This window comes from Erpetoichthys calabaricus, chromosome 8 (genome assembly GCF_900747795.2).
Source record: "Erpetoichthys calabaricus chromosome 8, fErpCal1.3, whole genome shotgun sequence".
Taxonomy (NCBI): Eukaryota; Metazoa; Chordata; class Cladistia; order Polypteriformes; family Polypteridae; genus Erpetoichthys; species Erpetoichthys calabaricus.
The window spans coordinates 83416336-83432591 of NC_041401.2; the positions used below are offsets into that span (position 1 = coordinate 83416336).

Consider the following 16256-nt stretch of genomic DNA (forward strand, 5'->3'; position numbering starts at 1 on the left):
GCCAAATGTCCCCTAATACTCTGGAATCTGCATGCAATATACATGAAGGAGAATTGTAGTTAAGAATGTTATCTGGACTAAAGATGCAAATCCACCTACCAGTCAGAACGATAACCTGCTGAAATGAAATCCTGTCTTTTCTAGAACTCAGGAAACCACAAGGATGCAACTACCTAATGAAAAGTGAAACTGTCAATAAAAATCACTATTATTTACAGAAAAAAGTAAGAATCAATGACAAAACAAAAAGACTGCACAAGGTATAAAAATTCAAGATAAATTAACCATATTTACATTTAGATTTTTATTCCACCTTCTTAATGTTTTTTGTTATATTTTAATACTAGGGTGCTTCGCTCGCCAACCCCCGTGTTTGGTTTTCCGGATACACACTTTTAAGATTTTTTTTTCTTTGAATTGTTGCTATTTCATTGGTTTCACTTTTATTTCAGAACTTCTGCAAAAACAATATTTGTAATCTTGCGAGTCCCAATATGCTGAATTTTTTTAATGAGGTCAGGATAGGTTTCTCTGTTTGGAATTTCAGCACAGACAAAACGATCTACATCAGCAGTTAATCATTTTGTTTTACAAAGTAAAAAAGTAAGTAGAGTTCTGCATTGGACTCCTGTCTGTAAAGTCATGCTATTTTCCTCTCACCATTCCAAAAGTACATGGGGTTACCAAGGTGATACCCCAGCTTTTGTCTAGGTTTTTGTACAAGGGCTAGACAGAACGTTTTTGACTCCTGGGGTAAATGTAGCTTTTTAAATAAGCAGAAAGATAAATCTTCTATATATAAAGGAGAGTTGGGATCCAAGAGACTGTGTTTGTGTGTTTGTGGAGGGATGGAGAGTTAAGGCGGGTGTTGGAGTCACGTGATCATCTCCCCTCCCATTCACCTCATTTCATTCACTTTATTTTGCTCCGAGCTGAGCTCCGCAGCTGGTACGGTCTTGCCGTTCTTTTCCCTGTTTAGTCCTTTCTCCTTTACTTATTTACTGTTTAGTAGACGTGCTACTTACTGAATAGTATTTTTTCCTTTAGTGTTTCTACTTAGTGTTTCTTAGTGTTTAGTAGACACGGTGTGCGAAAGGAGAATTGGGATCCGAGAGACTGTCTTTGTGTGTTTGTGGAGGGATAGAGAGTTAAGGGGGGTGGGGGAGTCACGTGATCATCTCCCCTCCCATTCACCTCATTTCATTCACTTCATTTAGCTCCGAGCTGACGTGGTCTTGCCATTCTTGATTTGCTTTTCACATGGCCAACTATACGTTGCATGCTCAAGAGTAAGCTCAGCACACAGCTTGGTCATATTACAACCGGAGGGGCGAACTGACAACATGGTATACAAAGAGATCCTTAACAAATAATTATTGGTATATTTTCCCTCAGTTTATTATTTCAAATTTTAAAGCATTACTTCGCCGCTGCGAAGCGCTGGTATTTTGCTAGTATATATACATGAACAAAGTAATCAATAAATGCATGTGCGGTAAACTCCGTTTTTGAAATTCTCAAGATTCTTTATTTGTCACATGCATAGTTATACAGGACAACACACAGTGAAATGCATCCTGATCCGCTTATCAAAAACTGTGCAAAGTTAGAAGAATATCAGTTAGATTAACAAAAAGTCATAGATTGAAATGTAACAGTATAGTAGAACATAATAAATAAGTACAATTATGTGAATAAAGTAGAATTAAGTGTTAAGGTGCAATAGTGTAGTAATTATTGTGCAAAACCAAAGTTAGACTGGTGCATAGTTAAATAAGGCAGTTTGTTTGTTTGCGCTACTGCGATCTTTACTTTCTTTTTTTATATTTTCTAATTTTCCAACTTTTATATCCTTTAACTTTCTCCACATGTGTATAGCGCCAACGTTTTTTTTTTTTTTTTGAGCCTTTCTAATTTCACTGGTTTTATAGTCTCTAACCTGCTCTGCAAGTGTTTAGCGTCAACGTTTATAAACGTCTTTATGAAGTTCTACTTTCTTTTACTCATTGTCTTTTAATTCTGAACCGGATTGGATGTGCTTTTTTTTCAGTTCCACTTGTTCCGGGCTGATAATTACTTTCCTTATTTTCTGAATTTGCATCGATTATTCTTTTTTGCTCTTTTTTCTGCCCAACGCATTTGAGTCTCTTTTCTCCGCGCTGCTTTCTTCTTTGCTTAGATGTCAACATTTAATTTATAATGTACCTTATACGCTTTATATGCGCTGAGAGCCCTGGATCTGTATGTGCTCAAATCCTTCACAAGACTGAATGTTTTGCTGCCTATTGTCCTATTTGATAGATTGTAAGTACGGCGTGTCTTTGGTCTCGCGGGTCTTTAAAATGTCTCCCGAGAAGATCACGTACCGTAGACTTGCTTTTTGCTTTCCAGGACAGGATTTCTTTTTATATTAGATAGATATATCCCTTACAATGACATTCATGTTTTGTTAAATTATGTAAAATTATAGTGGAACAAGAGACTCATTTCAGACACCAGCCTAGACAATAACTGTGCAGTTTGATCCCTCTTGTCTTCTGTGTGGATTTTCTTCAATTTTTCTCATACAGTGCATCCGGAAAGTATTCACAGCGCATCACTTTTTCCACATTTTGTTATGTTACAGCCTTATTCCAAAATGGATTAAATTCATTTTTTTCCTCTGAATTCTACACACAACACCCCATAATGATAACGTGAAAAACGTTTACTTGAGGTTTTTGCAAATTTATTAAAAATAAAAAAATTGAGAAAGCACATGTACATAAGTATTCACAGCCTTTGCCGTGAAGCTTGAAATTGAGCTCAGGTGTATCCCGTTTCCCCTGATCATCCTTGAGATGTTTCTGCAGCTTAATTGGAGTCCACCTGTGGTAAATTCAGCTGACTGGACATGATTTGGAAAGGCACACACCTGTCTATATAAGGTCCCACGGTTGACAGTTCATGTCAGAGCACAAACCAAGCATGAAGTCAAAGGAATTGTCTGTAGATCTCCGAGACAGGATTGTCTCGAGGCACATATCTGGGGAAGGTTACAGAAATATTTCTGCTGCTCTGAAGGTCCCAATGAGCGCAGTGGCCTCCATCATCTGTAAGTGGAAGAAGTTCGAAACCACCAGGACTCTTCCTAGAGCTGGCTCACCATCTATACTGAGCGATCGGGGGAGAAGGGCCTTAGTCAGGGAGGTGACCAAGAACCTGATGGTCACTCTGTCAGAGCTCCAGAGGTCCTCTGTGGAGAGAGGAGAACCTTCCAGAAGGACAACCATCTCTGCAGCAATCCACCAATCAGGCCTGTATTATAGAGTGGCCAGACGGAAGTCACTCCTTAGTAAAAGGCACATGGCAGCCTGCCTGGAGTTTGCCAAAAGGCACCTGAAGGACTCTCAGACCATGAGAAAGAAAATTCTCTGGTCTGATGAGACAAAGATTGAACTCTTTGGTGTGAATGCCAGGCGTCACGTTTGGAGGAAACCAGGCATTGCACATCACCAGGCCAATACCATTCCTACAGTGAAGCACGGTGGTGGCAGCATCATGCTGTGGGGATGTTTTTCAGCGGCAGGAACTGGGAGACTAGTCAGGATAAAGGGAAACATGACTGCAGCAATGTACAGAGATATCCTGGATGAAAACCTGCTCCAGAGCGCTCTTGACCTCAGACTGGGGCGACGGTTCATCTTTCAGCAGGACAACGACCCTAAGCACACAGCCAAGATATCAAAGGAGTGGCTTCAGGACAACTCTGTGAATGTCCTTGAGTGGCTCAGCCAGAGCCCAGACTTGAATCCGATTGAACATCTCTGGAGAGATCTTAAACTGGCTGTGCACCGATGCTTCCCATCCAACCTGATGGAGCTTGAGGTGCTGCAAAGAGGAATGGGCGAAACTGGCCAAGGATAGGTGTGCCAAGCTTGTGGCATCATATTCAAAAAGACTTGAGGCTGTAATTGCTGCCAAAGGTGCATCGACAAAATATTGAGCAAAGGCTGTGAATACTTATGTACATGTGATTTCTCAGTTTTTAAATTTTTAATAAATTTGCAAAAACCTCAAGTAAACGTTTTTCACGTTGTCATTATGGGGTGTTGTATGTAGAATTCTGAGGAAAAAAATGAATTTAATCAATTTTGGAATAAGGCTGTAACATAACAAAATGTGGAAAAGTGATGTGCTGTGAATACTTCCAGATGCTCTGTACATCCAACCAATGTTTAGGGTAAGTTCACTACAGATTTCTAATTGGACTGATATGAGAGTGTGCAGAAGTGTGACCAGTCCCAGCACTGGATTCATGCCCTTTGCAAAACTGATTCTTTCTTAAACCCAACAAAGAGAAGACAAGTTCTGGTTCTTTGTATTTACAAATTAAAGTACAATGCAAGCAGGCTCAAAAATGGATAGAATGATTATATAAAACTAAGTTCTTAAATTCACATTAGCTGTTGAAAACATTATTATTGTAAATATCATGTAGGCAGTTCAAAAATATGTACAATACATCTAAAACATTTCTGATGGTTCTATGCAGAAGTATCCATATAAAGTACCAGATTCTAAAAGTGTGAATCCAGATAAATAACAGGTATCAGTTTGCATTAAAAACTGAACACTTTTTATCACTGTTGACTCATGAAGAAATTTTCTTTTTTATTCTTAAAAAAAAACGGATATTTCAAGAATGCAGCTCAATGACCTCACAGCCATAGGAAAACTTTTTAATTAATTTAACTTTTTGATTAATTTCCCAAATTCACCATCACGGTTTCCAAATAGTTTTTGTAAAGGTCCTTTGGTTTCTTTCTACACTCCAAAGATATATATTACATAGTTACAAGCATATTTCAGAAAAATCAATGTATATTCACCAAAAAAAATCACTTCTACCCATTACAGATAATGTTGTTATTAAGGTCCAAATCAAAGGAAAATACAGTTCAAAGAATCAAAATGCTAGAACAAAATCAACACATAAACAGGCAAATGTAAAAAAAAAAAAAAAAAAATCCATAAGAACCTAAAACTAAAAAATGATATATTGCTAGAGCACTTACTTGGGAATGTGCACCTCCTTAATTACCTTGCTATCTAAAAAGCCACTGCTGCTCAAGCAACATGATTAATAAAGACTGTTCTGGGAATGCATGAGAAAAGTTTGTGCTGATCTTTTCCATCCTTCTTCCCACGTCAGGATTTTGCTAGATACCAGTCTCTTGTTTTATGTTTTGGTGCTCAGAGTGTTAGTTATACACTGATGTCATCGGATGCACAATGGACCAATAGTGTTACTAGTGTATAAGAATATGAAAAACACAACGTGCCGTCAGATCCGTGCTTAATGAAAGGAAAGATTTAGCTATGTATAACCGGCTAAACACCTATATTTAATGCTGTACTCTAGTTTCAATTCAGTTCTTCTTTTTGGTTTTTGATTGCATTTATGCTAACAATTATACAGTATTTGTAAATGAAGCCTACTTAAACATTAAATGTTTAATAGTTAAAATCATTAAAAAGAAATCCTGGTTACTTCTCCTCAGTATTGAATCCTGTGTAACAATATCATTCCTATTGTACGAACTATTATTAAACTTGAGTTCACAATAAAGACCAAATATTATCTTTCACTCAAATTCACCATTTTGGGTGAATATCGCCCACTATCCTTCACAGATTTGCTCCAGCTTTCTCAACCTGCTTGGACAACAGACAAGACATTCACATGTTAAGGTGTGCAATGAATTAAGGACAGTTTAGGTTTCTGACTGTGTATTCCAGGGTATTCAGTTTTTCCATCATTCCTGAGCCAATCCACCTGTTGAAAGGTCCAATGTCATGTTAGCTTCAGTCTTCTTAAAATGTCTTCTTCTGCTTAGCATAATAATTGTTTCCATGTTTCCCCATACCTGATGAGGAAAAGTGCCCAAGTACTTTGATATTACCACCAAGATGATTCAAAGTAGTGATGTAATAAATTGGACAATATTAAGTTCATACTATACATAATGATACAGGCTATGAATATCTATTGTAGACTCAATTGACAATGTAAACTTATAGCTTGATTGCTTTTGTCATATACAGAAAAGTCAAAGTAAATAATTCACTTTTACTACACTCTCTTTTCTTCTAGAAAACAGCAGGATATATTATCATTTCAGATAAGTGGATCTAATATACATACATCTGAACAGCTGATTCACATTTCGCTCCCCTAGATTAAACAATTTCAAAACTGTAGCCCTTTAATTTTAGGACAAGCTGAAAATTTAAAAAGTACCATTTTTATTCATGTAAACTTCCACACTCGCATCTAATATAACAGCATCACTGAAATGTTGCCCCCATGCTAAACACACAGACCTGGTGGACATGGGTCAGGCTTCTTTCAACTGAAGAACAGCAATTTCAGGAGAAACAATACTGAACTTCCCAACTAACTGTTGTAAATTTCTGATTGATCAATTAATTCTCATTTTGTTTGACCTTCCAGGATTGCTTTGTTACTAAATGATAAATGATTGCACTTGCTGGTTACTTCCCTGCACACACCTTGAGGTTTTCAAAAAAAAATAGTTGATGTCACCAGGAAAGCCGAGAGCTGTTAAACTGTTCCAATCCTTACATAAAGGAGAGCATACGTCAATATTCTCAAATTCATTCACTGGATATTAGTAGAAATTGTAGGCTTTCAACTAAATCAATCTCCTAATTAAAGATCAATTCTTGCTTTTAATGAAATATATACAATTATTTGGCTTGTTCCTGCACTCATTCTGACACATCAGACATTTTTTCACATGTACTATACTTTAAGAAAATTAAGAATATTTTGTAAGTCAGTGAATTAAAAACCTTAATAAAATTCCATCACATTTGCGTACGTTTTGTTTTTCTTTTTTACAATATTGTGTTACATTTTTTTATGATGAACACACAGAAGTGCAAATCTTACCATGTCACCTGCTCTGTTGTACAGTATCTTGTAATTTGTAGTTTATTGCTTTGCTCCCACTCCTACTATAACCTATCATCTATGGGGGAGGAATGAAAGCTTTAGCGTTGTGCCGCTGCTAACAAACAAACTCAGTTGACCACACAGACAAAAACACAGAACCACAACAGGATTAGCTGCAGGTTAGTTTTTTGTGTAAATATACCTGAATAGATTCTTTACAGCAGAGATAACTTTGTTTGCATTTGAGGTTTATTTGGAGATACTGCATATCTGAAGTGCAACCAGCAGAGAATTAAAGGTAGCACAAGAAAATCTTAACTGTGGGTTTGAAGGTGACATTAGGAGAAAGACAAAGCAAATCAGTCCATGTAATTATTATATGTAAAGTGAAACAAAACTCACTTTGAAAGAATTGTAAATCCTTCGAAATGGGAATTTGAATAGGTGCGGAGATTAATCAATCCTTATTTTTATATTAATTTTTTTTGTTAATGGCATAAGTATGGTACAATAATGGTGAGTTTGTCAATAGTGGGGCCTCCATTTAAAGCTTGACTCCATACCAAATCTGATTATACAGCTTGCTGCACAGTGAGGTTCTCCAACAAATGACACAGAGTGTTGACTGCTGTAACAGGAAGCCAAGTGGAAAGACTAGAAACTTTTCATAAACAAACGTAGTGTAAAGAAACTTGTTACCTGGAATAACCTTACACAGACACAAATGGAGATCTTTTCACACAGCTTGCATTCTTGTTTCTCAGGTGAAAAACATTCATCTTAAGTTTTCCTACTACTACATACTCTACCTATCTCTTGCATGAGAAGATTTTAGTCACTTACTGATTTACTTCCAGCCATATTACACTTTTGAAACACCTTGTATTTTATGCAGAGTTTATTCCTTGTTTAAATTTTCTACTGTCTGATCTTCAAAACCTGTAGCAGTTTAGAATTCGTAAAAAGCCTTAAGACAGAGCAAATACCAAACAGGAGTACATAGAGGGGTGGAATCTGACTGGTACATTTACCAATGAGTAGTATTGGTGCATCTCTATTTTTTTACATGCTTTTAATAAAATGTGTAATATTCAAGAGAGTAGAGGAATGATGGATGAACTAATTTCATTCATTAATTTTCTCGCTAATTTATTCAGTTCAGATATACAATTACTCAGAACCTATCCCAACACTACTACCAGCAAGAAAGGAATTAGTTGTGGATGGGACACCAGTCTGTTGCAAGTTACATTCAAATACAACAGACCAACTTTGTCTTGCAATTTACTTTAACAAACATATCTTTGAAACTTGGGAGGAAAACCACATACAAGTACATACAGGCACATTGGACTGGACATAAGATTCGAAACCAGGAGTTGGGATTCTGAGGCACCAGCAATGATGAATGCCTGATCACTGGGTTCTCTGATGGGTTACATTCGAAGAAAACTTATGACATCTGTTTTCTGAATGCCTTGGATAACAGGGCTCCCAAATCTTACCCAATTGACCTAATCAAGTATTCTTCAAAACACATTCAAAATGTGCATCCCATGAATCTTCAAGAAAACAAAACCCAGAATGAATGCAAGAGTCCTGCTGCATCTCCTTTTACTTGTGTAATCCTTAGAGTCACCAAGCTACTAAGTAGTAACACTCTGCAGGATGCAGAGATTAACAAGTGTACATCAACTTTGACAGACTTCAAAGGCCCTCACACAGTTGGACTCGTTACAGTCATTGAATGTCATTATTGTTTGGAAATGTACTCCCTGATTCAGTCTTCTCATGGAGCATTTCATTATTCCTCCAGTCTCAAAAGGGCAATACTGGGTTATAAAAATTAAAACACAGAACCTTCCACAGAGTAGTGTTATACAAATTAAGCAGCCCTGCTTAAATGGCACTATGATGGACTTATTGCATACTGAATCCATCTCCTTTGGGAACTCACCTAAAGAAAAAGGAATATAACAAAAGAGACGTATGCTTTCTTTTAATGAACCATTTGCAGCAAACCTTCACCTTACAGGAATATAAATCAATGCAAATGTCTTCATCAACATAAAAAAATAATGTATTATGCTATATTCCCTTTATACCAAAAACATTTATATGCCTTATAAAAATCACACCTCTATTACTACAATTACAACTGCTTCTTGAATTAATATTTCAATTCAATTAACATTGTTAAAGAACAATTACCCAGGGTTCCAAAAAACATGGGCATCCCAATGGCACAATTGTTAAAGTTGGTGCTGTGACAGCTTCACAGTCCTTAGCTTAAATTCTGACTTGTTCACTATGCATGAGGAATTTGCACGTGCCACCATCTCTTATACTGATGTGAAATTCAAAGATCGACCTGCATATTCAGCGACAAGCAGACATACTGTAACTTGTTACTTATGCTGCATATGTCTCATAAAAATAAAATTATGAGAAGCTGCTTTACTTATCTGTTAAGCTGCTTAAACAGAGTTCACCTACTAAATACAGTATTCATGTGCCTTTATAGCTTTAAATTTTATACCATTTGTTTTATTTCTATAAAGTCAGAAATAATGAGATCATTAAAACCAGGAAATTCGAAGAAATGATCACCAAAGAGAATACTTTTTAAGTCAATCCCACTGGGTTTTATAAATGTCCCAAAGGGCTAGGCAAGCATCTCCCAGATTATACAGAACCGATTATTTTGGCCAAAAAGGTGATCTGAGCTGTTAGACAGCAGTGCCAACCGCTTCACCACCATGCCTCCTCCGAGATAAAATTAATTGAATTAAATATCAGAACAGCAAAATTTCTTTTAGACAGTGGCAACACTAGCAGGTAATATGAATTCATGTAGGCAATGACCCACAATCCCAGTGTACATAAAATTTACAAAAAAACTGAAGGATAGTGAAAGACAAGGAACCCTAGTCTAGTCTCTGGAATCAGCAGAAGGAGGCTGGAAGTCACTGCTGCTGCAGAACTCATTCATTTATATAAAGGTCAGTCTGTCCACAAAATCTGTGGACAACAAGGTCCTCTTGACTATGACCACTTCAACTGCAGCACCAAAAGCTCACTCGCACAGTAACCTGGAAGCAGGGCGACACAGTACTTCCAATGCATACTGAGCAAGCTCCCAGCCTAAATCCAGCGTCAACACCCATAATTCCATGGGGTCACCAATGCATATAGAATCATTTGCACCGATGCACTCCAAGTAGTCACTCACCATGCAGTATAGCCACTGGCAGTAACTGCTGCTATTGCCACCCTGCATCAGACTGGGTCACTGAGGCTGAAAAAAATTTCTCCACCCATCCATCAGATTGCCATCACTACGGCTGCTGCTGTTGTTGTTGCTACTAACAGCACTCTGATGGACATATGGAGAGGTGGCAGAGAGACAATGTTGGGGTACACCTCAAGCAGCTTGCTGATAAGGGCAGAACAGAGGAGGAGCATGCTCTGTTCCTGCTAGCTGGGCTCCAGAAACTCCCTCATCTTGGCTCTGTACTGAGGGTCTAGTAGGGTGGCCACGCAGTAACTGTCCCACTGTTTTATAGCTTTAATCAGGGGGTCCCTCCTAAGGCACTACAGCATATGAGCAGCTATGTTAGAGAGGTGCCCCCTGCTCACCACTTTCTGACTATCTTCTTCCTCTTCCAGCTGCTTAGTGTCCCCCCCCCCCCCCCCCAACAACAAGCACTGCCCTCTGTGCCTGCTCATCCTCCTACTGTGAGCCCCATGCCTTCTTCCAGAGTGTCCCGCCCCTCCCCTGCCCTGCTGAGCTGCCTACTGGGCATGTCCTCCTTGGCACACTCTTCCACCTTGAGCAGGCTATCTACTATCCTTTCCATCAGGAGCACATTATTCTAGCTAGCGTTCTCCCAGCTCACAAACTTAGTGGCCTTCACGAAAGAAGCCAGCACCTTGCAGACTTGCTGAATCTGCTACTACTGGTGCCCAGTAAGATATCCCAGTGGCAGTAGTTGGCGTCTGGTACCCTGCTCCACCAGGCAGTGGTTCAATGCCTTGGTCTGTTCCCACAGCTGCTCCACCAAGTACAAGGTGGAGTTCCACTGCATTGATGCATCACAAACCAACCTGTAGAGGGCAGGTGGTGGTGCTTCTGTTGCATTTTTGCAAGTAACGTGCTGGCATTAGGGCAAATGAGCAAAACATGGCACATGGGTCAATTTGCAGAGTCATAGGCTGACCAGGAGGTTGGTGCCATTATCTGACACCACACTGCTCGTCTGTAACAACCGAGGTGTCACCCACCTTAGACCTAACCCTGGGAGGCAGCCAAGATAACAGGTCCAGTAATGCTCCTCTCACCCAAACACGCCAGCTCCAGCACAGCCTGGTACTGGCTATGCAGTGTCATAGCATAGCTTGCTGAATGGCTCAGTGCAGCTTATGTCCGGGTTGAAGGCAGCTATTTAGTAGGAGGAAGCGGTAGTGGCAAAGGAGGGGAGTGGGTTCCAATTCCTTGTGGTGGCACCACCAACTCTAATGGTGCCACTCCAACGGCACTCTCCCCAGTCCCTAGGAAGTTGATCCAATGGGCAGTAAATGATATGCATCACCCCTGCCCGTGCCTACTTGTCCACGTGTTGGTGGTAAAGTGGACCCTTCTGCCCATTCAATGCCACGTGCTGGTGGAGTGCTGGGACAGCCTTTCTGACAAAATAATGATGGCTGGGTATCTGCCAGATAGTGATGCTGCAACTCAGCTGGCAGAAAGGGGCCATGTCCACCAGCTAATAGGGCAGGAGCTGCAGTGGCAACAATTTTGCCAGGTGCCCATTTAGATGCAGAATCCCCTCCATACATGCCTTTCACAACGAAATACGTGGACAGCACGATAACCAACATAACAAACTAGCAAAAACTAAAAAACACTGTTGCTCATTCTTGTCTCTACCATTAGCTATAGTAATAGGGATAGGCAGATCAATACTTTTGATCCTAACATTTTAAACATCGATGTTCACATTAAAAGCATTGATACTGCGCAAAACGGGAGCTACTTTTCCTTCTGCGCTTTCCATCGCAGTGTAGTTGTATCTTCTCCTAGCCTCATAATGGTGTCTCGTAAGAGACTCCTCTCATCAACATTGACAATGAGGTGAATCTGTTTTCGGTCAGTGAAACTGAAACACTCAGTGAAACAGAAAGTAATTTTGGGAATCCAAAAGTGAAACTTGTCACTCCCACATGTGCAGTTCTTCTTCTTATTATTATTTGTATCATTATTATACTTTCTACACTTTTTATATGTTTTTATGAATAAAAAAATGTAAAGCTATGGCGGTGAATGGACATACTTTGAGCGCATTTTCACACGTTCTACATTTATTATGTCCATTTGTGTAAAACAAAATATATATACTGTATATTATATATATATATATTATTACTTGATATTAGCTTTACTTCCCATTTAAAAACATAATAACATGTAGCATAACTTGTAGTATATAACTTAGTGTTATCTATATTTCATACAGATAACTTCTCATGAGATGCACACAACGACCCTTGAAGAGATGATTGTGAAGGACAAGACAGTAGATCCCTGCTATAAAATTCCAAGCCATAAGCACTTAATGACACATACAATTGCTGATATGTATAAAGAGTGTCAAGACAAAGTAAAGACAGCTTTGCAAAGTGCACACTATGTGGTTCTTACAACAGACATGTGGACATCACAGTCTACAGCTGGCATATTTGACTGTCTCCTGTCATTTCATTGACAACTGGCAAATGAAAGAGTTTGTTTTAGAGACCAATAGTTTTCATTAACAGCATATAGCTGATAACTTAGTGAAGAGCTTAAAAGAATCACAATGGAGCATAACTCAGAAAGTTTTAGGCGTTGCCACAGACAATGGTGCAAATATGGTATCTGCATTGCACAAGGCTGGGTGGAAACATTATCCTTGTTTTACCTACACCTTAAACTTGGTCATTAAAGATGCCATTAAAACTATTCCTGAGGTTGTGCAGCTTATGAACAAATGTATTGCCATTGTTTCTTTTTCCATCTAGCACAAAAGCTACAGACAAGCTTAAACAAATTCAAATGCATCTGAAGCTGGCAGAGCATAAATTAATTCAGTCAGTCTAAAATAGGTGGAATTCAGTTTTTTACACGTTGAAGAGACTCCATGAGCAGTGTGCTCTCTGCTTAAAGGAGGAAGTACAGTACATTCCATGATCCACGTGACAACTGAGGCTCTGAGACCCTTTGAAGAGACAACACATGAAGTGTCAAGTGAAAAACATGTGACAGTGTCAAAAGTAATTCCACTTATGTCACCGCTTCACAGAGCAACTGCTGCTATTGAATGAAGTAGTCCACTCACAGCAGAACTGGCACTGCAATGTAAAAGGAGATTTCATGGCATTAAAACATTTCACAGTCTTGCAACCAGCACCTTAATGGGCATAAGGTTTAAAAACCTTGTTTTGCGTGACAATGTAGAAACTACAAAAATACATCTCCTTGATGAAATGCATGAATTCAGTCAGCCCACTTTAGACTCTGTTCCTACAGGACCAGCCTGAACCTCTGCATCTACCTCAAGTTCTACCCCATCTACATCAAAAGGTGGGATATGAGCAGCTTTTTACTTTCATGTTTAATAATTTCTATTAATAAACAAGCAAAGAAGTCTGATCATTGGCACTACATGTAATAGTAAAGCATCTATGTATATAAGTCACTAAGCCGCCGACAAGTAGCCACCCATGGAAAGCACGGCGGAAGGGGCGTGGATTCACTAAGCCGCCGACAAGTAAGACGCCCATAGCGCACGCAGGAAGGAGCCACGCCAACCAACTCTAAGACCATTGGATACGACGACAACTCGCAGAGCCACGCCCACCAACTCGGACGCGACGACTCGGAAAAAACGCTGTCATTTATGTTCGTCTGTCCTACAGTACACATGCACCTCTGAGCCACGTTGACTTTTCGGTTACGACACACGACCGCGTGCACCATAGCAAACTGTTTTACACGCTACATACAGCAATTTGCATCCGCGACAAACATGCGTCTTCTTAGATGGTCCTGCAGGAACACGGAAAACGTTTCCCCGCCCACCAACACTCCTTATTCCCCGACCGGCGTCCACCACATCCGCGACAAACATGCGTCTTCTTAGATGGTCCTGCAGGAACACGGAAGACGTTTCCCCGCCCACCAACACTCCGTTTTCCCTGGCCCACGTCTACCCTCGCTCTCTAGGCATTCACACTGCCTGCTCACGTGCCCGGACGCAAAAACTCACCAACCACCCAGTTGGTCCCTTTCATCTGTGCTAGGAGTCCACATGCACCTCTGAGCCACGTTGACTTTTCATTATTCGTTTTGGTTACGACACCCGACCACATCCACCATCGAAAACCATGGGAAACGAACAATGAAGCCCCGCCCAGAAACTCTACCCCTCCGCCAACTCGAACAGCTCATCAAACACATACTCACTTTGGTCTGTGCTGCTGGCCAAATCCAGCTGTGAGCCACGTTGACTGTTCTTTTGCCCTCCATGGCTACGGCTTCAAATGTATTTCATGGAAACAACACTTCTTTCAATGTTATAGAAATTCCTGCATCAGGTAACTGTTTGTTTCTATCAGTCGGGTGTTTTTTGGAAAAATGTCATTGACGAAACTGTTGCTCTCAAACTTCGCAACATGGCTGTTGGCTTTGTTTGCCAACATTGGGATAATGTCGGCAAGGTGGTCACAAACTGCAACAACTCACCACACAAGGACGCCCTGTCTCTCGAGGCATTCACACTGCCGGAAGACAACCATGGGATACGCAGAAAATAGCCATGTCAGTCAACGCTGATCAGACACCCAGGCAAACAACACTGAATAATCAATAGCTGCAACTACTTTGCCCACCCCCACTCCTCACCTGAGGATGCAGGGTTTTGTTCCAACCAGATTCCTAATCATTAATGCCAGTGAAACTCATCCGGGATGAGTCGGTTTTTCAAACGCAGCCGTGTAGCAGATTAGTCTAGCAGACTAGCTGGATGTAATAATCCGAAATGAATGCGCGCCCTCGCACTGAGTGAAAAGCCAACGTATATTGAGTCTAAAAAACATGATCAGCAAGTCTTTGATAGGCTGCAACAAAATGATGAAAGAATGGGCACATTTTTTTCACACAAGCTGGGTGGGTGGGTGTTAGTTAGTTAATTAGTTACTCAAAGGATTTCAAAATTTAATATGCACAAGCGGTAACACTGTAAAAGCAGCCCAAACCAGAAAAGACGGCTGGCAAAAAGTGGCCGACAAATTAAACGCGTGTGCGTTGTACTTACTGAAAGCAGCGTTACGGATTTTGCAAATGTTCATTTTTTTCCCTCTGCTTAAAAAACATTAAAAAAGCGGAGTGACTATGCGGCGTATACTACGCCACGGGTTGGTATGCAACGTGTAAAACAGTTTGTTTGTCGCAGATAATTTGCCTTTTACTTTAACACGAAGACAATTTCCTGTTAGATTTGCCTTTGCGATGACAATTAATAAGGCACAGGGCCAAACTTTCAAAAACATGGCTAGCGGGTCATACGCTCGCACTGATTACATCCCTGCCCTTTGTACACACCCCCCTCCCCCCAACCCCCTCGGTACTACCATGGTTGGGTGACTTGGTGGATTATACATAGAAAAGCAGCCAAAACCGCAAACAACTATGAAAAGTCTACGTGACTCACATGTGCATGTGGACTGTGCAAAGAGGAAAATGACGAGTTGGGGGTGGGCACATGAAATGTTACTTTTCTTGGTGATTTATTTCATTACCAATTTTTCAAATGTTAATTTTCTCCCTGTGCTTAAAAATCATTAAAAAAGCAGTCTGATTATGCGGCATATGGTACGCCGCGGGTTGGCTAGTAGTCTTTAAAATGTGACTATTTTATGTCCACACATACTGTAAGTTTTTACAGTAGACTAACCATTCTTGCAAGATGACACCCTGGCTGCATCAGTATTGGTATCTGCAATACTGGCCTCAGTATGACTTGGTATTGGATCAAAAAGAAAATTACCAGTATCGCCTATCACTACTAACTAAAGTCCCAATAAGTCTGTAATGCAACTGATCGTCATTATATACCTGAGAGGAGTTGCCATCCAATGTTGGCTGTTACAGCTCTGGGGGATGTTGCACTGGCCTAGCAAAGCTTTATAGGATGCTGGGGGGAAAAAAAGTTCTCCTAAACCAGCCAAATTATCAGTAAACAATTCAATTAACAAG

General features: G+C 40.0%; 1 protein-coding gene across 1 annotated transcript in view; it reads right to left on the reverse strand.

Moving 5' to 3' along the window:
- Nucleotides 1–16256, reverse strand: part of LOC114655773 (peripheral-type benzodiazepine receptor-associated protein 1) — a 380104-nt gene that overhangs the window by 345981 nt on the left and 17867 nt on the right. The window contains exon 2 of the mRNA XM_051930810.1: nucleotides 100–169. The gene's annotated coding sequence lies outside the window, so the exon portion shown is untranslated. The remainder of the gene's footprint in view (nucleotides 1–99; nucleotides 170–16256) is intronic.